At 40.0% G+C, this 11,310-nt stretch overlaps 1 protein-coding gene across 1 annotated transcript in view; it reads right to left on the bottom strand.

Moving 5' to 3' along the window:
- The window catches only part of LOC138402602 (uncharacterized), a 58,217-nt gene that overhangs the window by 30,380 nt on the left and 16,527 nt on the right, over nucleotides 1-11,310 (bottom strand). The window lies entirely within an intron of this gene.

Here is an 11,310-nt window from a genome sequence, read left to right as displayed (position 1 = left end):
GTCTGATATTCTTGCAGACATGCAAACTATTGAGTGCTAGGATGATACGTTGGGTACACTATATAGGACGGTTTGACTATACAGTTGAACATGTGAAAGGTAAATTAAACACTGTAGCAGATGTGTTGTCTCGACATATAAAGGGAACCACTGACGTATTAACCAACAAGGCCGCGGGGCCCGAGATGAATCTATTCAAATCATCATTAGGACGGTTAGTACGGGAGCGATGGGAGGAAATAGGTAGTTATCAAAGACGGGATAAAACCGCTAGTGAGATAATTAGGCGCATGCAAATAACGGGCACGTCTGAATCTAAATACTACGTGCTTAAGGGAGAGATTCTGTATAAAACAGACATAAGAAAGGATACGTTAAGATTATATGTCCCCGAAGATTTACAAAAAGATTTGATCGTTAGCATACATGAAGAATTAGGTCATTTCGGACGATACAAAGTCTATGCACTGATGAAACGTCGGTACTACACTCGGCGTCAAAAAAATCGCACCTTTCAAAAAATCTACTTCAAACAATTTTAAACCTTATTTGACATCAATAATGAGGGTCATGTTGGGTATCATTTGAAAGGGGATGAAATGGAGAGCACAAAAACAATTCAATTGATTATTTTTCTTTTACTGGAAGAGCACAAAAAAAGAAGATGAAAACACTTACAATTTTGCTTCTTAAGACAGCCGCTAGTTGCGCTACCTTTTGTAGGTATAAAATGGTCAATACAGGTACAATCGGGGTCATTCGCTATCTAACCGTTGAAGTGGACACACGAGAAGCTCATTCCCAAGAAAAATACCTTTGAAGATGGATACCACTATTGATGAGGCCGCCCAAGTGATTGCACTACTGCAATCAGGCATGCGGCAGTGTGATGTCGCTCGGCAACTCAACTTGAGCCGTTTTTCGGTTCGAAGAGTGTACCAGCGTTTCCTGGAGACCGGTGGCTTCGTCTGAAGACATGGGTCTGGTAGACGTCGCTGCACCTCGGAGAGAGACGACCGATTCATCGTAGTGACGTCTTTGAGAAATCGGTTCTTAAATGCTGTTGAGTTGCGACAGCAGCTCCAGACAACTAACAGAAGAACTGTGAGTGTGTCTACGGTTAGACGAAGACTGAGGGAGAAGAAAATAGCGGCGCGAAAAGCTGCTACGGGTCCCAAATTGACCGCAGAGCATCGGCGAGCCCGCTTGCAATTCGCTCGCGAACACGTCAATTGGACCCTCGAACAATGGAAAGCTGTTCTCTTCTCAGACGAGACGAGAGTGTGCCTTTTCTGCAACGACAGACGCAAAAGAGTGTACAGAAGAGTGTGAGTGACAGAGAGTGCCCAAGCCTGCATCCAGGAGACGGTGGAGTATGGAGGCGGTTCTTGTATGTTCTGGGGCGGCATGTCTGCCGACGGCAAAACCGACCTTGTTTGCATCTCCCGGGCTCGAGGTGCTCGCGGGCAAGGGTCACTGACTGCTCACCGGTACATCACAGAGATCCTGGAAGAACATGTGGTCCCCTATGCCAGTTTTGTTGGCGAGGGGTTCATGTTGATGCACGACAACGCTCGCGCTCACACTGCAATTATTGTGCGCGAGTACCTTCAAGAGGTTGGGATCTCTGTCATGCACTGGCCAGCAAGAAGTCCAGACCTGAACCCGATTGAGCACCTATGGGACCATTTAAAACGCAAGGTTCGGTCTCGTGATCCCGCTCCTACGACTCTCCAGGAACTCAAAGATACTGTTATTGAGGAATGGAACACTATCCCTCAAGAAGACATTTTAAAATTGATAAGATCCATGAGGGATCGTATGGAAGCCGTCATCAGGGCAAGGGGGGGTAACACTAGATTTTAGATTATTTTTAAGATCATTTTTTGTATTCTTTTTGTATAATTAATCTGTTTTAAATTAAGGCTTAATTAAGGATTTTTACTGTTTCATAAACTTCTTTTTTTGTGCTGTTCCAATAAAAGAAAAATAATTAATTGAATTGTTTTTGTGCTCTCCATTTCATCCCCTTTCAAATGATACCCAACATGACCCTCATTATTGATGTCAAATAAGGTTTAAAATTGTTTGAAGTAGATTTTTTGAAAGGTGCGATTTTTTTGACGCCGAGTGTATTTCTCGAATATGTCTCGTATAATAGGTCGGGTCGTAAGGTCATGCGAGGCATGTCAAAAGTCAAAACATGTTTTAGAAACTCATACGGGGCCGATTAAATCGGTAATAGCAGAGGAAATAGGAGAACGAGTCTTTTGCGACATTTTTGGACCTTTACCAGCGGGACGGTTTGGTTTTAAATACATATTCGTCATACAAGATGCTTATAGTAAGTTGATCAGGTTATATCCACTACGTCAGGCTAGTGGGAAAGCTACACTAACCTGTGTTAAAAAGTTTCATAGGCAGGTCGCGATTAAAACATTATGTTCGGACAGAGGCGCGAACTTTACTTCGAAGGTGTTCGAGTCAGGTATCCGTCAACTAGGTGTCGAATTAACGCATACATCTGTTAGGAATCCGCGACCAAATTCGACGGAAAGAGTGAATAAAGAGTTAGGGAGGTTATTCAGGACGTATTGCGATAAATCACATCGTTCGTGGGTAGATCTGCTAACGGATATAGAAGATTGTTACAACCAGGTAGTACATACTACAACTGGATATTCACCAAACGAGTTAATATGTGGGAAACGGACCCAGTTATCAACTGATTTTAACGTTGAAGTAGCGACAGGGTCGGACTTGCAAGGGGAGACGTTGGATCAGATTCGACAACATGCGCGACAGAACATAGCTAGGGCGGCCGAACGTAGAGAATTTCTTTATAACAAGAACCATAAGTTAATACAGTTCGAGGTAGGCGATTTGGTGAAACTTAAGACTTTTGCAAAGTCAGATGCGGATAAAAAGCTGACAAGGAAATTTATGCGGCTATGTGAAGGGCCTTACATAATAGGAGCAGTCCCGTACAATAATGTATATACATTAGTTGACGTTCATTCTGATAAGATCAGAGGTAACTACAATGCCATTCACTTGTTTCGCTATTATGTAAACAACTAGAAGGAAGGTAGCTCTAGAGCAGTGGTCGTCACACTTTTTTGGTCAAGGGCCACATAGGACAATGTGAGATAGTACTGAGGGCCGTACACTTGTAAATTGTACCTATGTGAAAACTAGCAACGCGGGTGCAAGTGAATGTAGGTAAATGAAAACAAAAATGTTTATTTGCGATTTTGGTTAGGTACAAAGAAAAACACATTTTATTTTAAGGTAGCTAGGCACTTAAGTAAAAAATAAAAAAGTTTACAATTCACGAATTATGATGTTGCATTTTTTTTACAATTTCTGCTATGTTCGCGTCTTTGGGACTACGTGAAATCCTCATGGTGTCTTTTAAATGACTGGAAGACGATTGCGATATTTTTTTTTAAATGTTGATTGCGATTCTTAATCGTAGGTATAATTTTTGTAAAATTATTTGGTATGCCGCGGGCCGCACGAATACCAGCGGCGGGCCGCATGCGGCCCGGGGGCCGCAGTTTGACGACTACGGCTCTAGAGTGTAGAAAGGAAGCGAAGAATGTTGACGCCGCGGTCATAAAACGATTAGTTCGAAGTACCCTAACAAAAGGAAATACCCGAGTTGAATAGGTTATTGTCTTGCCTGGGAATATGATGGCTAGGCGTGGGAAATTTAGGATTAGCGTGTGAATATTGTAAAGGAAATAGATTTTTGAAACAACTAATGTTTGATGCAAGGACATAGAGGTTTATTACGTGTATTAAAAAATCCATTTGGGGGAGCGTGAGATGGTCACTCATAATAGCACCAAATTTATGAGCGTGTGATACACGAATCTATGGCGTTCTCAAAACTAAGGCAATAAATCTAAAACAAAGAAAAAAATAAAAGGCGACCATAAATTTTAAATACAGCAAAAACAAATTATCGAAGTTAGAGAGTGCGTTTGTTAATAAAACCGTCAAGAAATGCGTGATTTATTTTAAAATTCCTGGCTAAACACGGCAAAAACTAATATTTAATGGCAATCATATGTCTGGGGACAAATAACAGGCGACAAGTATCTGTGAACTGATATGGACAGATTTTGAAAGGTGGAGCCTGGAGCGAATTTTTAATTTCGGCCAATATGGTGGTTTTGTGCGCAAAAATAGACCAACCAGAGAACCGTACTCCCTTGTGTGTGTTTTAGGTTACAGATCTGTGGGCGTGACGAAACACAACCACGGGGTCTTGTAAGCGAGAACTGGAAAAGAACGGACGATCATTGAAGGCGCGACTTCAGCTCGGGTCGGAAGTGAAAATTCCAGTCTGAGCTTAGCGTTCTCGTCTAATTCGAGATATAATCTTTCTTTGTAAAGTTGTAGTGTAGATTAAATTATAGTAAAGTGTTTTTGTTAAAATTTAGCTTGAGAAACAAGGAATTATAGAGACAGTGCGTTCGAGGCCAGCAGCGGCTTAATGGTGATGTACCCAAAATCCTTGTTTTTTTTTATATATAGATTTTGAAGTTAGTTCCACAACTTTTAAGCTTATAAAAATTGATTAACCGGTATACCTAGAAGAAATAGATCTAGAAAATAATCTAGAAGACCAATATCGTGCTAGACGTGGGCTATGGTCTCAACCCTGGGCTTGGATGGAGTGGACCACGGGTTTAACGTGTGAAAATTTCATATTATTCCTAATCACGCATTGTGTATGCATAGTCGCGAGAAGTGGGGACGCGTTGTGAACCTCGCGAGTAGGTTTAAATTAGAAAGGATATACCGAAGTGTTTTAACTAGACAAGTTGTGTAACTAGGTTCAGATGTATTTAGAATAAATACTTGTGCTAGAATATGTATATAACCGTGTGTACAGTGTGTCTTTAACTTTATTTCGTTTTAGAACTAAAATTAAGAAATTGATACTCTCTTTAATTTTTATGACATATGTGTGTAATAGATTGTAAGCAAACTGCGCGGCCACAAGGTTTTTTTTTGTTTAAATGATTCGCTTTTTTCCTTGTAAATTAGTTTGGCCTAGAAGCGAACATTTGGCGGATTTTAAATGTAACAAACACATTTAAAATTCCGTCTAAATCACAATACCAGTTTCTTTTTTTCTAAAAATACTCAACTGTGAGAGTAAATAAAACAACTTATTTACCAGAAATAAAAGCATTTGAGTATAAATATCATCTTTTATTTATCACGTCTAGATACCTTCTATAGACATTTAATAATGGAGCTCAAATTCATTTTAGAGGCTAAACGATCAAACTGTGTGTATTCAAAAATGCCGTAGATACATGGTTCCATGTGTCGGACTCCAATATTGAATCTCTCATATTACCTATATCACGACTCTTACTATTAAGTAAAGTTTAGGCTAGTTCCTTTTTTTAGCAGTACACCGAATTCACAATATTAGCTCTTATCTAATAGTAAATAAGAAATAGAATAAAATTGACAGACTAACGCAGTCAGATGGGACGACTCTTGCCAAAATACACATTGACTGGGTAGGCAAAATTGCACAAATAGTTTGGATAATGTGGTGTGTTTAGAGCTATCAGTTACCACGGTAATGCCATCATCATCATCATGAACAACCCTCACCGGCTCACTACTGAGCGCGGCTTCATAGAGAACTCTCAGGTTGCGGGTTTACCTCACGATGTTTTCTCTCTACGGTGAACCAAGTGATATTTTATTAATTTGAATACATACAACTACGAAAGGCTAAAGGTATTTGTCGAGTTCGAGCCATCGAACTTCGAGTAGATGGCAGACGTTTTAACATTTAGGATATCACGACGTATAAACAGTATGCTGTGAAGGGGAACGAGCATCTTCGGGTAACGGGACAATGGGTAAACAATAGAGCAGGTACAGACCTTTTTTTTTTTCTTGTGTCTTTTCTTTTGCACCGAACTTCGGGGCAAATGTGGCTGGCGAACTGTGTGACACACGAGGCATTATTTTGGAAGTAATTAATTTGATACGTCCGACGTATAAAAGTCTGGTTTTCCCCGGACTAAAGGCACACGGTTGATTCTGGCGGCACCCGGCGGTGACGGGACGGGCACACCCGTACATGTCATGTCTTATCCGGCTGGATTACCCGAACGATAGGTTGGCCAACCTATTACATAACTGAACAAATATATACATATATACAAATGCCATGGTGCTGAGGCTAGCTTCCGAGCTCATAAAAATAACCTTGCTCCCATACAAGGCAATTGAACGCTTCGTAGCGAAAAAGGGTAGTCAGCCGAGGCCTCGATAACAATGGATAAAGGCTAGTTTCTAGCGTAGGGATTTCCCCTGCCTTAAGACTCGTCAGTCGGTTTAAAGTGATGGCCCAATCTGGCTAAATACACATGCCAACTGATTTTCCTCACTACCAGGTCGTTCTAAACTAGCTGATCTCTCTCCTAAAGAGTCATTTGAGAAGTTAAATGACTCAAAATAGTGGAATCAATTGGAATAAGCTTCTTGAGCAAAATCGCGAAAACCTGGTAGAAGGTCAAGATGTCCATGTGTCCGCCCAACGCAATGTGCCTGGCAGATTAAATTTGCCACACGTGAGATAACATGTTATTCCAAATGCCAACTGTGTCCCTAAGTTCAGCCTAGCTATTTTGTTGAATTTCCTCTCTATATAGCCGATCACTAGATGGAAGCAAAGACGATCACCGTACCATCACAAACTGTACAAACTAGAAGTAGTCCCTAACAGAAATTCACAAGCCCTTATTCCTCCATTCCCATTTATCGCCATAACACCGAACTCATTCCTGTACAATAGAGGCAGAATGCCCGAAGTTTAGCACCTGGTACTTCTTCGAGAAGGACATCACACATCAGATCCGCACCAAACCCGACTGCATCCATGGACTGATTAACGACCAAACCATTCAGGACTCGTGCAAGTTTATAAAGATTACCCTGGTAAGAGAAGCAATGGAAAAACTGGACGACAAGCATTACGTACTTTCTTTTCCTCATCAGACTTATATACAACTAGCATATGCTCGTGACTTCGTTCGCGTGGACTACACAAATTTCAAACCCCTTTTTCACCCCTTTAGGGGTTGAATTTTCAAAAATCCTTTCTTAGCGGATGCCTACGTCATAATAGCTATCTGCATGCCAAATTTCAGCCCGATCCGTCCAGTAGTTTGAGCTGTGCGTTGATAGATCAGTCAGTTAGTCAGTCAGTCACCTTTTTCATTTATATATATATATAGATTACGCTGTAACCGGCGGGACTACACCTTCTTACTGGGAAGTTACCTCATCACTGTACCAGTTAAAGACGGAGGAATTCACCATAGTGAACAGTAATGATGAAGGCAAGGGTCAGCCTCTCAAGCTAATGAGAATACCGGAATTCAGCAGGCCGATTGCCGTAAACTGACATGTGACATCGCAATAGAAATATCCTTAAGAATCGTGATCGTTACAGTTGATAAATTTGCTATCGCGGACGACTAATGCACTATATCGCATTTGGTCATTATCGACATTTTGATGACGTATTGGTAGCACGGACCTATTTATAACCCGACTAAATCGAATATCTATGGTAATCACTTGGTAATCTAGCAATTTACATGGACATAACAGTCTCCTAAATTTGGCTACGTTACTTATTACAAATAAGTAGTTGGTCTGTGGTAACTATTTAGAACCCCAGACCACAAAGTACAATTTTTTGTTGTTTTTCCTTAGTTGTGCCTTAGTTTACGCGTTTGTTTTTTGTGATTAATTCTGCAACTTTGCTTGCTCCTCGGACTCCGGAGACTTAGTTTTTCTCACTGAACTTATACGCAAATGCCTGGGCACTGATTTGCCTAAGTATTGGGATCTTTATTGACGGACTGTGGCTGCTTGGAAGTTAGAACTCGTAAGTTAACAAACGTTATCATTCAATACAAGTAAAGGCTCTCATGCGGGTTTCCTCACGATCTTCCTTTTCCTTCACAGCTAAGCAAGTGATATTTAGTTGTTACAATGGTATTAAACTCCGAAAAGTTAGAGGAGTTTTAACAGCGTTTCATAAAGTACCTATTATACAAATTGAGTCCATTGCTACTGGTGGTTATGACTTCATAGTAAGTACCTCCACACTACAAGTGCTTTCTCGAGTATGTTTCCTTATGTATCTAGAGCTGCCTAAAACGTTGCTCTTCATATGAAAGTTTGGATGTGTCTTACTCCTTCGCACCACAAATATTTAAAGAAACAATTTGGCGGGCCGATTGCGAATCGACTGCATCTATCATTTAATGACAGCATCAATGTCAAAATATGGTTTTCCTATCACGGTTCGGTGAGACAGTCCACAAAGGATAGATGTGGACAAAAAAATGTTTTGACAGTTCATTTACACTATCGATAAAATTTATTGTTTGAAAATGCTATTGCGGACGCGTTTTGAAGTTTGATGTCATATAAGAACCTCGACAAATGTTACGTCAAATGAGGTTTTCATTGAAACAACTCGAGAGGTGTTTTTATCAGTGACATAAGCTATCCGCAAATCGTTTTACTACTCATATTAATTAAAATAAAGTTATGAAAGGGATTAAAAAATGCTATAGTAATTCTTCTGCTAGATAAGAAATCAATTATTAATTTTAGAAGCTAGTATAATAGTATAAAAGCATTTTTAGATTAATACAAGTCTCATAAGTACTTTTAAAAGAATATGTGATGACTCTTTCATTAGTAGGTTTGATGCACAGAGTACATTAAATATAGAGGTATACTAACACTGAGAAATGAGAATCACAGAGTACTTTTTACTTTTACACGCACCTATAACTTCTTGGAGAACAGTTATGTGCATTTTAAGTAAATAATTAAATATCATTGCTTTAACGGTGATGGAAAACATCGTGTGGAAACCTGCATGCCTGAGAGTTCTCCAAAATGTTATCAAAGGTGTGTGAAGTCTACCAATCCGCATTTGGTCAGCATGGTAGACTATGGCCAAAACTCTTCTCACACTCAAGAGAACCGTACTCTATAGTGAGCCAGCGACAGGCTGAACATTGACTCCTTTGAGAACAATATGGAGAACTCTCAGGCATGCAGATTTCCTCATGATGTTTCCTTCACCGCTAAATCAAGTTAAGTATAATTAATTGTTTAAAACGCACATAACTCTTAGAGATGCGTACCTAGAATTGAACCCCCAACCTTCAATTATTCAGAGGTGGACATCCTAACCACTAGGCTCTTCGGGGAACTTCTAAAATTATTCCCCAAAGTAATGTCCAAAAGTCAAATCATTTTCTGATTTAATTGATTTAGCTTTGGAAATTACTTTGGAATTTAAATTATTTAGGCAAATAAAACAACAGTTTGATGATTTTTTATGTATTCTTTTATTAAAGTAGATTAGATTCTGACATTTTAATTATATCACCATCTGCTTCTTATAAATCTAATCTGGCACCGTTCAATATTTTATTTGTCTCTGCACGGGGTCCAAGAGCTCGAGTTCACAACATATCCCAATCCATATCTTTGTCAGGATGAAGAAATGAATGCAGCACTGTATCACCTTTGCCTGAAAAAAAATTATGATAACTGAGTAAGTGACCACTGACTGTGTTGCTTAATCTATACCACTAGGCACTACCAGCTTCTGTTTAGGTATGACGTTGTCTGCGAAGACTTTAGAATCAGTGTATATGGTATCTTTGTTACTAATTTAGCTACAGGAATACTCGAACTTCAGTAAGTCATCTCAACCTAAGCTCCATAAGCTTACAGGGACTTCACAACCTCCAGGACAAGATCATATTGCAAGCACCGTTACAGTTAGACGAAACAAGACTAGATCCACTATACCACACGACTATACCCTTTTATACAATAATGGCTGTTGTTAGTATTTTATCCATAATTATATGCTGCGACGGTACGCTGTAAGAAGGAAGCCCAGCAGCATTCCTCCAGACTGAAGGTGGAAACCCCCGAGGACGTCCCGGCGACATTTTCGCTAAAAGTTCTACAATAGTCGCCGCACTGAGGGTGCAGGAGTTACGGATACAGCTATCCTTGTAAAACCCAGGCACCTCCGGGGGAGTTAGCATGTCCAGCAGTCCAACATACTATGTGTGGCAATTCGCCATCTCAGCACGTTCCGGCACATGGTACCATCAAGGTCTGCAGTCACTTCCGTACGTGATCTCTGGTGCTAACTGACTACAGTATGGTAGAGGGGACACCAATATAAAATCTAGAGTATTAAGGTAACATTAATTTAGCATAAGTAGTATTGTAACTTAGATAAGATAGTTAAGTAAAGGCCTTCGTGTTCCAACATCGACGCGAACGGACGTGTACATCTTTCAATATAATATACCATTTATGTAAACCAGTACCTAATTAAGCTATTTTCACAACCAAAAGGGAGTTCTACTTTCAACACCAGCTCCAGGCAGCCATCCTTCCGTAACTAGCTCGTAAATAATTCTTCCCAATTATCCAGAATAAACGACGCAAACAATACGACAGACGGGCCCAGTCATGTGTGAAGAATGGAAAAAATTCAATCTAAAGGCAACAACTGTACCTAAGGAAGCATTTCCGCGGCTTCTCAAACAAATCATTATGGAGATGGACAAAGTTCAGCCAGCAACAGTCTCGGACGAAGAGGCGATCACCTCTGCTGTAAAAAGAAACTTGATAAGTAGTTACAAAGCTACAGGGATTTTCCCGTTCAATAGGGACAGTTTATTGCAAAAATACCTGACAACTCGCCTGAAGCTCAAAATCGCGTAGAGGGAACAGTCAGACTCTTTGGCGTATTTTTTAAAAGAACAACGCTTTGGAAGGACTGATGAACTAACAAGAAAGAAAAAAAACGGTTGCAAATTGGGCCAGGAAAAAGCATTGATGAACCTGGACCTTCAACAACTCCTGAAGCACATCTTTTGACATGTAGTGTAGATGCAGAACTACGAGTATCATCACCTATCCCTGATTTTGCTGCAGCAGGCCCTTCGACAATAAATCCAACAGAGGATTTTGACAGCGATCCCATCCAGGATCCTTTATTCCCGCAACTACCGTTACAAGATAAAAACCCTGAATTAGAAGATGAAATTACAGATTGCGAATTTGTTGCGGATGACCGAAGAATATAGAGTCCATGCCCTGAAATTGGAAAATTCGTTTACGCGAAATTAATTTGGCGTAGTATTTCTTTATATTATAAAGAAATACTACGCAGACCCTTTCTTATTCAATATTAGTTTC

The sequence above is a fragment of the Maniola hyperantus genome, chromosome 7 (genome assembly GCF_902806685.2).
Source record: "Maniola hyperantus chromosome 7, iAphHyp1.2, whole genome shotgun sequence".
Classification (NCBI taxonomy): Eukaryota; Metazoa; Arthropoda; class Insecta; order Lepidoptera; family Nymphalidae; genus Maniola; species Maniola hyperantus.
Note: the sequence above shows the minus strand (reverse complement) of the source record. Positions and strands in the feature narration are given on the sequence as shown.